Raw genomic sequence first — 15,825 nt, 5'->3', positions numbered from 1 at the left:
GTTTTAATTCACACAATCGACCTCGCTCGATCCTGCCTCATGGCCCCAAATCTGGCCCTGCTCCAGTTTCACACCTTAATCTGTGGACCTGTCTGATCTTTTTTCCATAACTATGTTAAAACGAAGACAGTTGTAGTCACTGGACCCAAAGGAAAGGCCAGGTAATTACAGAGCAGATAGTCTGACAGCAGGGGGAGGGAAATTACTGGGAACAATTCTGAGGGACAGTTTGAATCAATAACTGGAAAGGCAGGAAACAATTAGGAATAGTCAGCACGGATTTGGTAAAGCAAGATCCTGTCTGATGAATTCAGCTGAATTTTCTTTGAAATTACGATTGAAAATGTTGATGAGGTCAGTGCAGATGATGTGGGTTCCAGGGAGTTCATTAAGGCCTTTGACAAGGTCCCACATGGAAGGCTGTTCCAAAAGGGAAGAGCCACTGGGCTCCAAGGCAAGTTTGCAAATTGGATCCAAAGCTGGTGGAGGGTTGTTTCTGTGATGAGAAGCCTTTCACCAGCGGATGTACCACAGGGATCTGTGCAGGAACCATCGCTGTTTATTATGTACATTAATGAGTTGGATGTGATAGCAGAAGGTTTACAGCTGACATGAATGGCGAGGGTGTTATCCACAGTGAGGGGGATGGTCTCAGGCTACAGTCTGAAGGTTGAAGATGGGACTGAATTTCAAAGAGTCATTTCAATCGATAAGGCAGACAAGAGCAGAGCAGGCAATGAGGGAAAACCGATCAATTAAACTGCACTTACTTTGATGTAAAAGGCCTGACAGATATGGCAGATGAGTGCATGGCATAGGATGGGAACATGGGACTGAAATATCACAGGTATTATAGAACAACAGCTGAGGGAGGGACATTACCGGCAGCTCAATGTTCCAGGGACAGATGTTATAGGAAGGACAGAACAGGAAGCAAAAGTGGAGGGAGAGTGGAGTTCTTGATTAGTGAAAAAAAATCACTGCAGCATTTAGAGAGGATATGTCTGGGGATCGCCAGTGAAATTTTCTTAGTGGAACTGAGAAAGGAGAATGAATCATCACTTTGATATGACTGTATTACAGGCCCCCAATAGTCAACGGGAAATAGAGCAGTAAATATATCAGGAGATCTCAGATATCTAACAATAATAGGTCTTTAATGGTTGGAGATTTTAACTTTCCATACCCAGACTGGGACTGCCATAACGTATACAGCTTGGATGGGAGGAATTCATTCAGAATGTTCAAGAAAACTGTCTCAGTCAATATGGAAATGGCCTGACTGCAGAAAGGGATAAAACCTGACCTCCCCTTGAGAAACAAAAGTAGGGAAAGGGACTGAAGTGTTTGTAGGGGAGCACTTTGGCAAAATCACCATAATTCTATTAGTTTGAACATAAATGTCACGTCAGAACTTACTGTGGAGAAACTCCGGGGAAGTCAGGGAAATAAACAGTGATGTCTTCACAAGAGTCCCCATTGGCGAACAGGAGGTGCTGAAGGTTTTAAATCACATAAAAAGTAGACAACTTTCTCGGAACTAATCAGGTGGATCCCATGACATTTGTGGGGGGCGGGGGGGGGGGGGGAGGGAAGTTAGGGAAGAAATTGCGGGGTACCTTAGAGAGATATTTCTATCAAAGACAGCTACAGGTAATGAGCTGAGAGTCTGGAGAGTGACTAATGCTGTTCCAGTATTTAAGAAAGGCTGCGAGGGAAAGCCAGGGACCTAAAGACCAATTAGCTTGATGTACGTTGTGCGAATGTTGTTGGAAGCGATTCTGCGGGACAGCAGTTACATGCATTTGGAAAGGTAATGATTGATTAAGGATCGTCAGCACAGCTTTGTGCATACAAGGTAGTGTCTCAAAAACATGACTGAGTTTGTCGAAGAGATGATTAAGAAGATAGACAAAGACAGAGCAGTAGACATTGTCTATCCTGACTTCAGCAAGGCCTTTGACAGGGTTTATCGTGGTGCACTGGTTAGTAAGGTTAGATCACATGGGATCAGGGAGAGCGAGACAAACGGACACAAAATGGGCTTGACAGTAGGAGACAGAGGGTAGTGGGAGAGGTTTGTCGTGTGGACTGGAGGCTCTGACCAGCGGTGTGCCATAAGGATTGGTGCTGGGGCCACATGTGCATTATTTACATAAACGAGAATATAGGAATCATTGTTAGTAAGCTAAATAAGTGTTACAGTGGGGAGTGAAGACAGTTATCGAAGAGGCTCTTGATCAACTGGACAAGTGGGTCAAGGAATGAAAGATGGATTTTAATTAATGGATTTTGTTAAGACAAAACAGGGACGACTAACACTGTTAATGGTAGGGCCCTGTTCAATGCTGTCGAACAGACAGTGAGACCAAGGGGTGCAGTGACATTGTTCCTTGTAAGCGGTGTCACGGGTGGACAGGGGTGGTGAAAGCGGATGAGACACACTTACCATCATGGGTCAGAGCATTGAATACCTGAGTTGGTCCATCATGATACGGCTGGACAAGACATTGCTGGGTCCCCAGTTGGAGCACTGTGGAGAATTCTGATCATCCCGATTTAGGAAGCATTTTCTGAAACTGTACACGGAGCAAAGATTGACGAAGATGTTATTGATACTGGAGGGTTTGACTTACACGGATAAGGTGGATAAGCTGGAATGCACAACAGTGGGAATGAGATAGCTTTGGCAGATAAGGTTAAGGAGAATGCAAGGAAATTCTACAGCATACAAGCACAAAAAAAGCAACGAGAGAGACAATAAGGCCGCTCAGGTGTGGAACCACAGGAGATGGGCGAGACCCTAAATGAATATTTCATGTCAGAACATACTGTGGACAAAGACTAGGAAACAAAGGGAGAGAAACAGTGATGTCTTGTAAAGAGTCCCCATTACAGGAGAGGTGGTGTTGGATGTCGAAGAACTCAAAAGTAGAAAAAGCCTGAAGGTCCTGAACAACTGTATCCCAGAACATTGTAGCAAAGTAGTGGCAGGGAAACGAGCAGAAATATTTATATTATTGTCCTGCGTATTTCCATTTGGCATAGGTGGCTGAGGGGTGACCTTAAAAAGCTTTATAAACCATGAGGGGTACAGGTAACGTGAATAGTGAAGGTCTCTATCCCAGGGTAGGGGATTCCATAACTAGAGGGCAGAAATATGAGGTGGGAGAGGGAAGACTTAAAAGGGATCAGAGAAGGACATTTTTCACAGAGACCATGGTGCACATATTGAATAAGTTGCCAGGGGAAGTGATGGAGAGAAGCACAATGACAACATGGAAAAGACATTTTAGGTAGATACATGGAGAGGAGAAGGCTTGAAGGGATATGAGCCAATTGCAAAGAAAGGTGACCCGTTCAGGAACCATCTTCAGCATCGACTAGTTGGATCAAAGTAAAGGTTCTGTTTCTGTTCTGCATGACTCTGTCATTGGAGGAAGAGACTACAGAGATAAGGCACAGTGTAGACACTGAAGCAAATTACAGTGATAGGGATGATAGTCTGGAATGCAATACATTTCAAATCTGTGGAGGGACAATCGGGAAGAGAGGAGGCTACAGGGACAGGAACTGTTACAGGAGTTAAAAATTATTGAAGACATCGGTCTTCACCATGCCATAGATACAGTGTTGGAGAGGGAAATACAGAACAGAAAGATCCCAGGCAGCATTCCCACTCTCTCTTGGGAAGCCTGCTTTCCCTTCTGTTGTACTGATGCTCACTAAGACAGCACAGGCCTGGATTGATAACTGTGACACCCCGATGCGGTCTCTGTACAACAAAACTTACTGCAGGGGTGGTGATTGAGACTGAGGTGTGTCTGTACTTTGCTCCCCCTCCAGAACTGTATCTATGTCATGTCTTGATAGCCGATGTTTGGAGCCCTCTCATTGCTCTCTGCACTGAGTGATCTTACCTCACTGCAGGATTTATTGAAGGCTCCAGATCTCCCTGCCCTTTGTCTCTCTGGCTGACCAACCATCTTCAATGTGATGATGGACGAGACACCCAGCAGTTGGGAAGTCTATTGAGTCAGGATCTTCCTGAGCACCTACAGGAGACAGACAAATAGACAGAATGGGAATTTATACTGATGTAGTGAGAGTTACACATGGAAAATGGTCCTGAGTAAAACAGAGATCTGTAAAATCCCAGATTCCGTCCCTGGCCTGTGCTGCTGCATCTCTCTGGGGTGGAGAATTCTGTTGATTCAGGATCTGGAGTGGCTATAAGAGCGAGGGGCATTGACAGAGGCAGCAATTAGTCCCATACAGTGAGGGATACCATATGGAGAGATACTGAGTGATATCACCAGAGTGCTGGAAGGTATCAGGCTCAAACAATCATGTCAGAAGGTTTTAGAATCAAACAATTGTGTAGGAAGAAGGGGTTCTGCTTCATGACGGTATAACTGGTCAGGAATGAGCAACCAGTGAGCAGGTGAAGTGATGGCCTAGTGGCATTATTGCTAGAGCATGTATCCAAAACTTCAGCTAATGTTCACGGGAGACAAGTTTGAATCACACCATCAGAAATCAATAATTTTAAAGATAATAATTAATAATCCATAAATAACTATGAGACAATTGCCAATGAACAAAAAATCCAAACATTTGTCATTTCGAGAAGGACATCTGCTATTCTCACGTGGTCTACACGACATACCCACAGCAAAGCGTTTGCCTCTTAATTACCCTCTAAAATGGCCAAGCAAGTTACTCAGCCCAAGGGCAGCTAGGACTGGGCAAGAGAGGCTGGTCAGCCAGAGACACTAACATCCCACGAGTTAATAAAAGCAATCCCGTTACACTGGGCCCCACTGGAACCACGATGGGACCAGTGTCCTGGCCAATCATGTCGGTAGGTTTATGGACAGGGCTGTAAACTGACAGAGAGGATGCAGGGGCAGGGTCCAGGTGAAAGGAGCTTTCCAAATCCAAAGAGAAAAGGTGACGCATCAGAACAGCGTGGGAATGTGACTGAAGACAAGCAGAAAAGGAACGGGAAAGTTTAGTTAAAACTGTACATCAGTGAATCGGGTTGTGACAGGAAATTGTGAGAAAGAGTAAATTATGTTTTGTTTGGAATGGACAAAGTCTCTGCAATAAGGTCGATGGATTTGTGACACAGAGATAAAAGGGATTTAGACAGCAATGAGACATGGTTACAGGGCGAACAGAAGGTGGAGCATAAATATTCAATGGTTCACAAGCTTGTGGAAACTCAGGCAAAATGGGTAACACTAACAATAATGGATACCAAAGGCATTACAGAGAAAGCATTTGGCATCAGATTTTGAAGTAGAGTAAAGTCTGAATGTAAATTCTGGCTACTACTTGCCAAGGACACAAGCAGCAGAACAGTTTTAGCCACCGAACAGCATTTCATTGTTCATCACTGCAATAAACAGGAATCAATTAGAATTTTTAATAAAAGCATTGTGATAACTTAGGGAAACATCAATATTCCCAAAATCTAGGACATTCACACTGACAAGAGTGATATTGGAAGAAGAGTTCAGAGAATTTTTTTTCAGTGTTTCTTTGAATAACACATTGTGCAACTGACTAGGGACGTAACTATTTCAGAGCGACTGTTGTGTGATGTAACTTAGTGAATGAGTAATGTCACCTGGAGAGATCCTCTGGGAATTTGTGAGAAAGTGCAGTTTAAATAAACATAAAGTTTTAGAGTGAATCACAGAAAGGACAAGCTACAACTAGAAACAAAAATAGTCAATTACATGAGTTTGAGAGAACTGACCAAGGTGAACACGCTAAACAGAGTGAAACATGTGTCTGTAAATGGACAGTGGAAAACATTTAAAGGAACAGTATACAACACTCAACAAAAGGACACTCCATTGAAACAGTAAAAACCTCAGCAAGAAATCCCCACTGGTCCCTCACTCAGGACAAAAGGGATCATACTTGATTATGAGGCTGAGAAGATCACCACAAAATACTTAAATCCTGAAGTGAGAGTGCGCTTTAGGAGTAAATGTTAAATGGAGTGCAAAGGGTCTGCTCGCAGGAGGAGGGCTGTGGGAAGAGGAATCATTGTCAAGGTTTAATGACACAATAGGAACAGGGAGAGGTGAAGGTGCTGGAGGTGGTGAGAATGTTACAGAGAGTGCTCAGGGCCTGAATGGTGTTACAAAGCCAGTACGGATTTCTGCAGCTGGAGGGGTTTGCAGAGGTACGGAGGGACATATGTATTTTTTATTTATTCATTCATGGGATGTAGGTGTCACTGATTGCAACAACATTCTTTGACCCCACTGCTAATTACCCAGAGGGTAGCTCAGAGTCAGCCATATTGCTGTGGATCTGGAGTCACATGTCGACCAGACCAGGTTAGAATGTCAGATGTCCTTCACTAAATGAGGCAAGTGAACCAGGTGTGTTCTTCCTACTGAACAACAATGTTTTTATGATAGCCCCACCAATGTCTTTCCTACTCTCAATGCTCTGCTAATGAAGATAACCATCCCAAACTCCTGCTTCACCAGCCTATCTCCCTGGGTCACTGACTGACAACACTACCCAGGGCCCGAACATTAAATGTACAAGTCCCACCCAGGTGTGTTTCACCAAAATGGAACACTTCACCTTTATCTAATTAAACTCCATCTGCTATTCTTCAGCTCACTATCCCAGCAGTACTGTTCATCCTGTTGGATCATATAATCTTCTCCACTAACCACTTTACCACCAATGTCAGTGACACCCAAGAAGCTTACTTACCAGGAAACCAATATTCCCATCCAATCCATTTATCCAAATGACAAACAACAGTGGACCCACTACACCGCTGGTCACATGTCTCCAGTCAGATAAACATGTCTCCCATCACCCTCTGTCTCCTACTATCAAGCCCAATGTTGTATCCAGGTGACTAGCTCCTCCTGAATGCCATATCCTTTTTACATTGATCTGAGCTTATTACCCAGTTTACCAGACAGAACGTAGAACACAGAACAGTACAGAACAAGACCCTTCGGCTATGATGCTATGACAACTTTATATCCGACTGTAAGATCAAACTAACCTACATACCGTTCATTTTACTATTATCCATGTGTCTGTCCAAGAGTCTATGAAATGTCCCAGATGTGTCTAATTTTACCACCACCATTGGCAGTCCATCCGACCACCTACCATTCTCTATCCTCTTATCCATCCTCCATTCACCTTAAAATTACACCCCCTTGTAATAGCCATTTATGCGATAGGAGGAAACGTCTCTCACTATTCACTCACTCTGTGCCTCTCATCACCTTGTTCCCCTCTCCCCAGGTCGCCCCGCCGCCTTCTTCACTCCCAATGAGAAAAGCCTCAGCTCCTCCAACCTTTCTCCATAAGGACTGCCCTCCATTCCAGGCAGCATCCTGGGAAATCTCCTGTGTCCCCTCTCTAAAATTTACATATCCTTCCTGTAAAGAGGGGACCAGAACTGAACACAATATTCCACGGGTGGTCTCACCAGGACGCTATAAAGATGCAGTAAAACCTCATGACTCTTCAAATCAATCCCCTTGCTAAGGAAAGCCAACACAACATATGACGTTTTAACAACCCTATCAACGTGCGTGGCAACTTGAGGGATCTATGGACACGGACACCATGATCTCTCTGTTCCTCCGCACTGCCAAGTACTCTGCTGTTCACCCTGTATTCTGTATTCAAGTTCGACCTTCCAGAATGAATCGCTTCACACTTTTCCAGATTGAACTCCATCTGCCACTTCCAGCCCAGCTCTGCGTCCTGTCAATGTCCCATTGCAATCTACAACAGCCCTCCACATTCCCCACCACTCAACCAACCTTCGCATGATTGGCAAACTTACTAACCCACTCTCCAACATCCACATCCAAGTCATTTACAAAAATCACACAGAGCAGAGTCCCAGAGCTGATTGATACAGAACCCCACTGGTCACTGAGCTCCAGGCTCAATACTGTCCATCTGCTGCCACGCTCTGTCTTCTCTGGGCCATCCAATCCTGTATCCAGACAGACAGATTTCCCTGTATCCCAATCAGCCTTCTTTTCTGAATGAGCCATCAACATATTCTGTCATACCCTCAAAGAATTCAATAAGGTTTGTGGGACATGACCTACACCTCATAGTCATGCTGACTGTCTCTGATTTAACTATGGTTTTCCAAGTAGTCATAAATCCTGTCTTTAGAGTCCTCGCCAATAATCTGCACTTCACAGACATAAGACTACTTCTGTAAATCCCAGAATTCTACCTCCGTAATATGGTCCAGACGCGACAAATCTTCTCTCCTCTGCCATGTTCCCCAGAATGACACTGGAGGATGGTGGGGGTTACAGAGATCGGGAGGGATATCAGGACACGAGGATTTTGTAGACATTAGGAGGGTTGCAGTGCCAAAAGGAGGTTTCAGTAATTGTGAGGTTTCATGGTGATGAAGGCATTTGAGGAGGGAGGGAGGGAGGATTGTAGGGAAATGAGAGGTTTCAAAGTTTCAGTGTTTTGTTAGGACTGCAAGAGGTTACTGAGTTGGGGAGGGTGTAAGCACTGGTGAATATTACATAAACATGTGGTTTTGGTTGCAATTAAGGAAGAGGATTCAGGAAGCTGGAGAGTATGGGGTCTGAACGAGGTTACACAAATGGGAAGAGTTGTCAGGAGTGGAGGTGTTTACAGAGACAACAATGGTCTGATCTGGAGCAGAGCACCCAGATTTGGAGGGACGTGGGGACTGGAGGTCGTTTCACAGGTAGGGAGGACCATAGACCCACAGGAGGTTACAGAAATGTGGAGAGCCGTAGGGCTGTCAGGGGTTCATGGAGATGGGAATGTTGGGAGGGATGGAGAAGTTTACAGGGATAAGGATGTTTGTAGGACAGGGCTGGATCACAGACAGGGACTGTTTTAAGGAACTGAGCAGATTACAGAGATAAAGATGTTTGTATCGACTGGAAGAACAAACTGAGATATGCAGGGGAGTCGTGACTGAAGGTGGTTATCGACATAGGAAGGCTTAGGTTCTGGGGGTTATGGAGGCTGTGGAACCTGGATTTCTTTTCAGAGACTGGGATAACAATTTCGGTCAGAAACAGTTTCACAGGTAAGGGAGCATAGCACAAACAGGAGGAAGTTGTAGGGGAGGGTGACGTTTAAACAGATAGTGGTGTAAGAGCTGGACAAGGTTATGGAGATGGGTAGATGGTGGAGACACAGGAGGAGCTTACATTGACATGGGGGTGATAGTGACAGGATGATGTTAAATAGATAGTGGGTTTTGTAGGGACTGGATTGGGAGAGGCACAGGCATGAAGTGAGTTTGACAGATCAGGATTACTGCAGAGACCTGAGAGATTACACTGATAGGGATGGTGGTCGGGTCTCCACAGACTGTTGGTGTTTAGGGACTGGAAGAGATTTGGTAGATAGGGAGGGATGTAAGAGCTGCAGGAGCTTATGGAGAGTTGAATAGTTGGAGCAATTTGCAGAGGTAGGTTTCTCAGACAGGAGTAGGTTATAGATAGTGAGGGTTGTGTGGTCTAGCAAGTCAAAAAGAGCAGAGTTTTCACGTCTGGAAGACGTTACACTGACAGGGACAGTTGAAGAGACTGAAGCAAAAATGCATGGAGAAGGTTACACAGATAGGGAGGTGAGTAGGGACTGAAGGTGAATACATAGACATGGAGGGTTGTATTGTTAGACGGAGCTGAGAGGGATAGGGACCGGTGTAGGGATTTACACAGATAGGGAAGGTTGTGTTTTTGGAGAAGGTTACACTGATACAGACAGTGTTAGGGAGTGTTTAGTGGACTACAGAGGAGCTCAGACAGAATGTATTATGGGGAGTGGAGGAGATTACAGACACAGAGATGGCTGTCGGGTTGAAAAGACCTTCTCCAGATCCTCAGTGCTGTAAGGCTGGAGGGAGATTATAACAGTGAGTGTTGCCAAGACTTAACTACTTCACTGATATAGATCAGGTCTCAGCATGTAACTGCCAAAGGGAAATTGAGACAGTCCAGATGAGTTTTCAGAGATAAAAATGTTTATGGGAGTTTCAAGAGGGAACAATGATTGGGAGGCCTGTACCAAATGGTAATAGTTATAGGGAGGGTTCTAAAAGCAGGAAGAGGTGACAGACATATCGATCTTTGAAGGACTGGAGAAGGTTACATTGACAAGGAATGTTTTCGAGTCTGGAGGAGATTACAGTGTTAAGGAGAATATTGGGGATAAGGCAAGGTGTAAGAGATGGGGATGGTTGACAGGGCTGGACAATAACCTGAATAGAATCGCCATCGTGTGCAACCAGGCCATACACGCAGACACACAGTGAGGGAAGGACATGCACATACACACACACTGAGGGGGATACACGCAGACACACAGCGAGGGAGGGACACACACAGCGAGGAAGGGACACGCACACACGCAGCGAGGGAGGGACACGCACACACGCAGCGAGGGAGGGACACGCACACACGCAGCGAGGGAGGGACACGCACACACGCAGCGAGGGAGGGACACGCACACATGCAGCGAGGGAGGGACACGCACACACGCAGCGAGGGAGGGACACACACACATACAATGAGGGAGGGACACGGACACACACAGCGAAGGGGGGGACATGCATCCGCACACACACACAGACACAGTGAGGGAAGGACACACACATACAGTGAGGGGAGGACATGCACACACACAGTGAGGGAGGGACACGCACACACACAGACCGGGACACACATGCAGACAGCGAGGAAGGGACAAGCACACACACAGCAAGGGAGGGACTCACACCCACACACAGCGAGGGAGGGACAGACACGCACACACCGAGGGAGGGACACACACGCACACACAGCGAGGGAGGGACAAGCACACTCACAGCGAGGGAGGGACACGCACACACACAGCGAAGGGGGGGACATGCATCCACACACACACACACAGCGAGGGAAGGACACACACACACACACACAGTGAGGGGACGACACGCACACACACAGCAATGGGGGACGCGCACACACACACAAAGCGAGGGAGGGACACACGCACACACCGAGGGAGGGACACACACTTTCACACACAGTGAGGGAGGGACACGCAAAGAGATGCAGCGAAGGGACACACACACACACACACACACACACACACACACACACACACACACACACACAGCAAGAAAGGGATACGCACACACAACGAGGAAGAGACATGCACGCACACAGCGAGAGAGAGGCTCACACACACGCATACACAAAGCGCGGGAGGGACACGCACAGACACGCAGCGAAGGGAGATACACACACAGACACAGTGAGGGAAAGACATGCACACACAGCGAGGGAGGGACACGCGGAGACACGCAGTGAGGGAGGGGACATGCACATACACAGCATGGGAGGGACACGCACACACACAGCAAGGGAGGGACACGCGCACACACAGCGAGGGAGGGACACGCGCACACACAGCGAGGGAGGGACATGCACACACACAGTGAGGGAGGGACACGCACACACACAGTGAGGGAGGGACACACAGCAAAGGAGGGAGGGACACGCAAACACACACACAGTGAGGGGAATACAGACAGACACACGGCGAGGGAGGGACACACACACAGCGAGGGAAGGATGCGCACATACACACAGCGAGGGACGGGGACACACAAACGTAAAGCGAAGGAGGGACACGCACACATACACACACACACACACACCCAGGGAAAGGGAGAGACGCGCACAAACAGCCAGGAAGGGACAAACACACACACTTATGGTGAGGGGAATACACGCAGACACACAGCGAGGGAGGGACAAGCACATACACTGCAAGGGAGGGACATGCACACACCACGAAGGAGGGACAAGCACACACATGTCGAGGGGGAGGGCATGTGCACAGAAATTGAGAGGGGGCACACACAGACATGGCAAGGGTGGGACACATGCACACATCAAGCTGGTCACACACTCACACACAAAGCGAGGGACGGACACGCACACATACACACACACACAAAGCGAGGGAGGGACACGCACAGATACACACACAGAGCAAGGGAGGGACACGTGTACGCACAGCGTGGGAGGGATACACGCACTACACACAGTGAGGGGGTTACCCGCAGACACACAGCAAGGGAGGGACACACACACACACACACACACACACACACACACACACACAGAGCAAGAAAGGGATACGCACACACAACGAGGAAGAGACATGCACACACACAGCGAGGGAGGGACACGCACACAGTGAGAGAGAGGCTCACACACACGCATACACAAAGTGCGGGAGGGACACGCACAGACACGCAGCGAAGGGAGATACACACACAGACACAGTGAGGGAAAGACATGCACACACAGCGAGGGAGGGACACGCGGAGACACGCAGTGAGGGAGGGGACATGCACATACACAGCATGGGAGGGACACGCACACACACAGCAAGGGAGGGACACGCGCACACACAGCGAGGGAGGGACACGCGCACACACAGCGAGGGAGGGACATGCACACACACAGTGAGGGAGGGACACGCACACACACAGTGAGGGAGGGACACACAGCAAAGGAGGGAGGGACACGCAAACACACACACAGTGAGGGGAATACAGACAGACACACGGCGAGGGAGGGACACACACACAGCGAGGGAAGGATGCGCACATACACACAGCGAGGGACGGGGACACACAAACGTAAAGCGAAGGAGGGACACGCACACATACACACACACACACACACCCAGGGAAAGGGAGAGACGCGCACAAACAGCCAGGAAGGGACAAACACACACACTTATGGTGAGGGGAATACACGCAGACACACAGCGAGGGAGGGACAAGCACATACACTGCAAGGGAGGGACATGCACACACCACGAAGGAGGGACAAGCACACACATGTCGAGGGGGAGGGCATGTGCACAGAAATTGAGAGGGGGCACACACAGACATGGCAAGGGTGGGACACATGCACACATCAAGCTGGTCACACACTCACACACAAAGCGAGGGACGGACACGCACACATACACACACACACAAAGCGAGGGAGGGACACGCACAGATACACACACAGAGCAAGGGAGGGACACGTGTACGCACAGCGTGGGAGGGATACACGCACTACACACAGTGAGGGGGTTACCCGCAGACACACAGCAAGGGAGGGACACACACACACACACACACACACACACACACACACACACAGAGCAAGAAAGGGATACGCACACACAACGAGGAAGAGACATGCACACACACAGCGAGGGAGGGACACGCACACAGTGAGAGAGAGGCTCACACACACGCATACACAAAGTGCGGGAGGGACACGCACAGACACGCAGCGAAGGGAGATACACACACAGACACAGTGAGGGAAAGACATGCACACACAGCGAGGGAGGGACACGCGGAGACACGCAGTGAGGGAGGGGACATGCACATACACAGCATGGGAGGGACACGCACACACACAGCAAGGGAGGGACACGCGCACACACAGCGAGGGAGGGACACGCGCACACACAGCGAGGGAGGGACATGCACACACACAGTGAGGGAGGGACACGCACACACACAGTGAGGGAGGGACACACAGCAAAGGAGGGAGGGACACGCAAACACACACACAGTGAGGGGAATACAGACAGACACACGGCGAGGGAGGGACACACACACAGCGAGGGAAGGATGCGCACATACACACAGCGAGGGACGGGGACACACAAACGTAAAGCGAAGGAGGGACACGCACACATACACACACACACACACCCACACACACCCAGAGAAAGGGAGAGACGCGCACAAACAGCCAGGAAGGGACAAACACACACACTTATGGTGAGGGGAATACACGCAGACACACAGCGAGGGAGGGACACGCACATACACTGCAAGGGAGGGACACGCACACACCGCGAAGGAGGGACAAGCACACACATGTCGAGGGGGAGGGCATGTGCACAGAAATTGAGAGGGGGCACACACAGACATGGCAAGGGTGGGACACATGCACACATCAAGCTGGTGACACACTCACACACAAAGCGAGGGACGGACACGCACACATACACACACACACACACACACACACACAAAGCGAGGGAGGGACACGCACAGATACACACACAGAGCAAGGGAGGGACACGTGTACGCACAGCGTGGGAGGGATACACGCACTACACACAGTGAGGGGGTTACCCGCAGACACACAGCAAGGGAGGGACACACACACACACACACACACACACACACACACACACACACACACACACACACAGCAAGGGAGGGACACATACACATACACGCAGCGAGTGAGAGACACACACAAAGCGAGGGAAGGACATGCTCACACAGCGAGGGAAGGACATGCACACACACAGCGAGGGAGGGATATACACAAACACACAGAGCGAGAGAGGAACACGTACATAAACAGCAAGGGAGGGACATGCACACCCACAGGGAAGGATGGACAAGCAGACACACAACGGGGGGAGGGCATGTGCACAGAATTTGAGAGGGGGCACGCACACACAGCGAGAGGGGACACACACAGACACGGCAAGGGAGGGACACATGCACACACAGCAAGGGAGGACAGGCACTCACACGGTGAGGGGTGATGCGGTCACACAATGGTGGGGATATACACAAAGAGCAAGGGAGGGACACACGCACAGAGTGAGGGAGTGACACGTGCACACACAGCAAGAGGCGCACACACACACACGCACGCACAAAGCAAGGGAGGGACACATACACAGACACACACACACATACACAGCCAGTGAGGGACATGGACACACACAAACATACACACAGCAAGAGAGGGACACGTGCACACACAGAGAGGGGGGACACACATGCTTATACAACGAGGGAGGGCCAAACACACACACACACACACACACACACAGAGCAAGGGGGGAAACTCACGCATACACAGCAAGGGAGGGACACGCACACAGTGTGGGATTGACACGCAGACACATACACACACACACGCAGCGAGGGAAGGACACTCACATACACTGTAAAAGGGTCACACATACTCACAGCAAGAGGGGACATGTACATACAGCGAGGGATGGACACGGTCATGCTCAAGCACACAAACACAGACACACAGCGAGAGAGGGGCACGCACACACACAGTGAGGGAGGCCCATACACACACAAACACACACACAGCAAGAGAGGGACACGCGCACAAACAGAGAGGGGGGAGACACATGCACACACTGCGAGGGAGGGCCACAAACACACACACACACATGCACAGCAAGAGGGACACACACACACACACATACAGCAAGGGAGGGACACACTCTCTCACACACACAAACACACACGCACACACACAGAGCAAAGGAGGGACACACACACACCCAGTGAGGAGGGACACACACACACACAGCAAGGGGGGAATGCACGCGCGCGCATACACACACACACACACACACACACACACACAGTGAGGAGGGACACACACACAATGGTGGGGATATGCACAAAGAGCAAGGGAGGGACACGCACAGAGCAAGGGATTGACACGTGCACACACAGCAAGAGGCGCACACACACACACACGCACAAAGCAAGGGAGGGACACCCACACACACAGTAAGGGGGCACGTATACACATGCACAGCGAGGAAGGGACACACACACACAGCAACGGAGGGACACGCAACGAAGTGACACACATACACAGACACAGCCAGGGAAGGACATGCACACACAGTGAGGGAAGGACATGCACGTGCACATACACAGAGAGCGAGGGACAC

General features: G+C 49.1%; 1 long non-coding RNA gene across 1 annotated transcript in view; it reads right to left on the bottom strand.

Moving 5' to 3' along the window:
* Positions 1 to 3,922: 3,922 nt before the first annotated feature.
* The window catches only part of LOC140493974 (uncharacterized), a 23,160-nt gene continuing 11,257 nt past the window's right edge, over positions 3,923 to 15,825 (bottom strand). The window contains exon 3 of the long non-coding RNA XR_011963817.1: positions 3,923 to 4,055. This is a non-coding gene — a long non-coding RNA (uncharacterized lncRNA). The remainder of the gene's footprint in view (positions 4,056 to 15,825) is intronic.

Source organism: Chiloscyllium punctatum, chromosome 23 (genome assembly GCF_047496795.1).
Source record: "Chiloscyllium punctatum isolate Juve2018m chromosome 23, sChiPun1.3, whole genome shotgun sequence".
Classification (NCBI taxonomy): Eukaryota; Metazoa; Chordata; class Chondrichthyes; order Orectolobiformes; family Hemiscylliidae; genus Chiloscyllium; species Chiloscyllium punctatum.
This window is presented reverse-complemented; position numbering and strand designations above follow the sequence as displayed.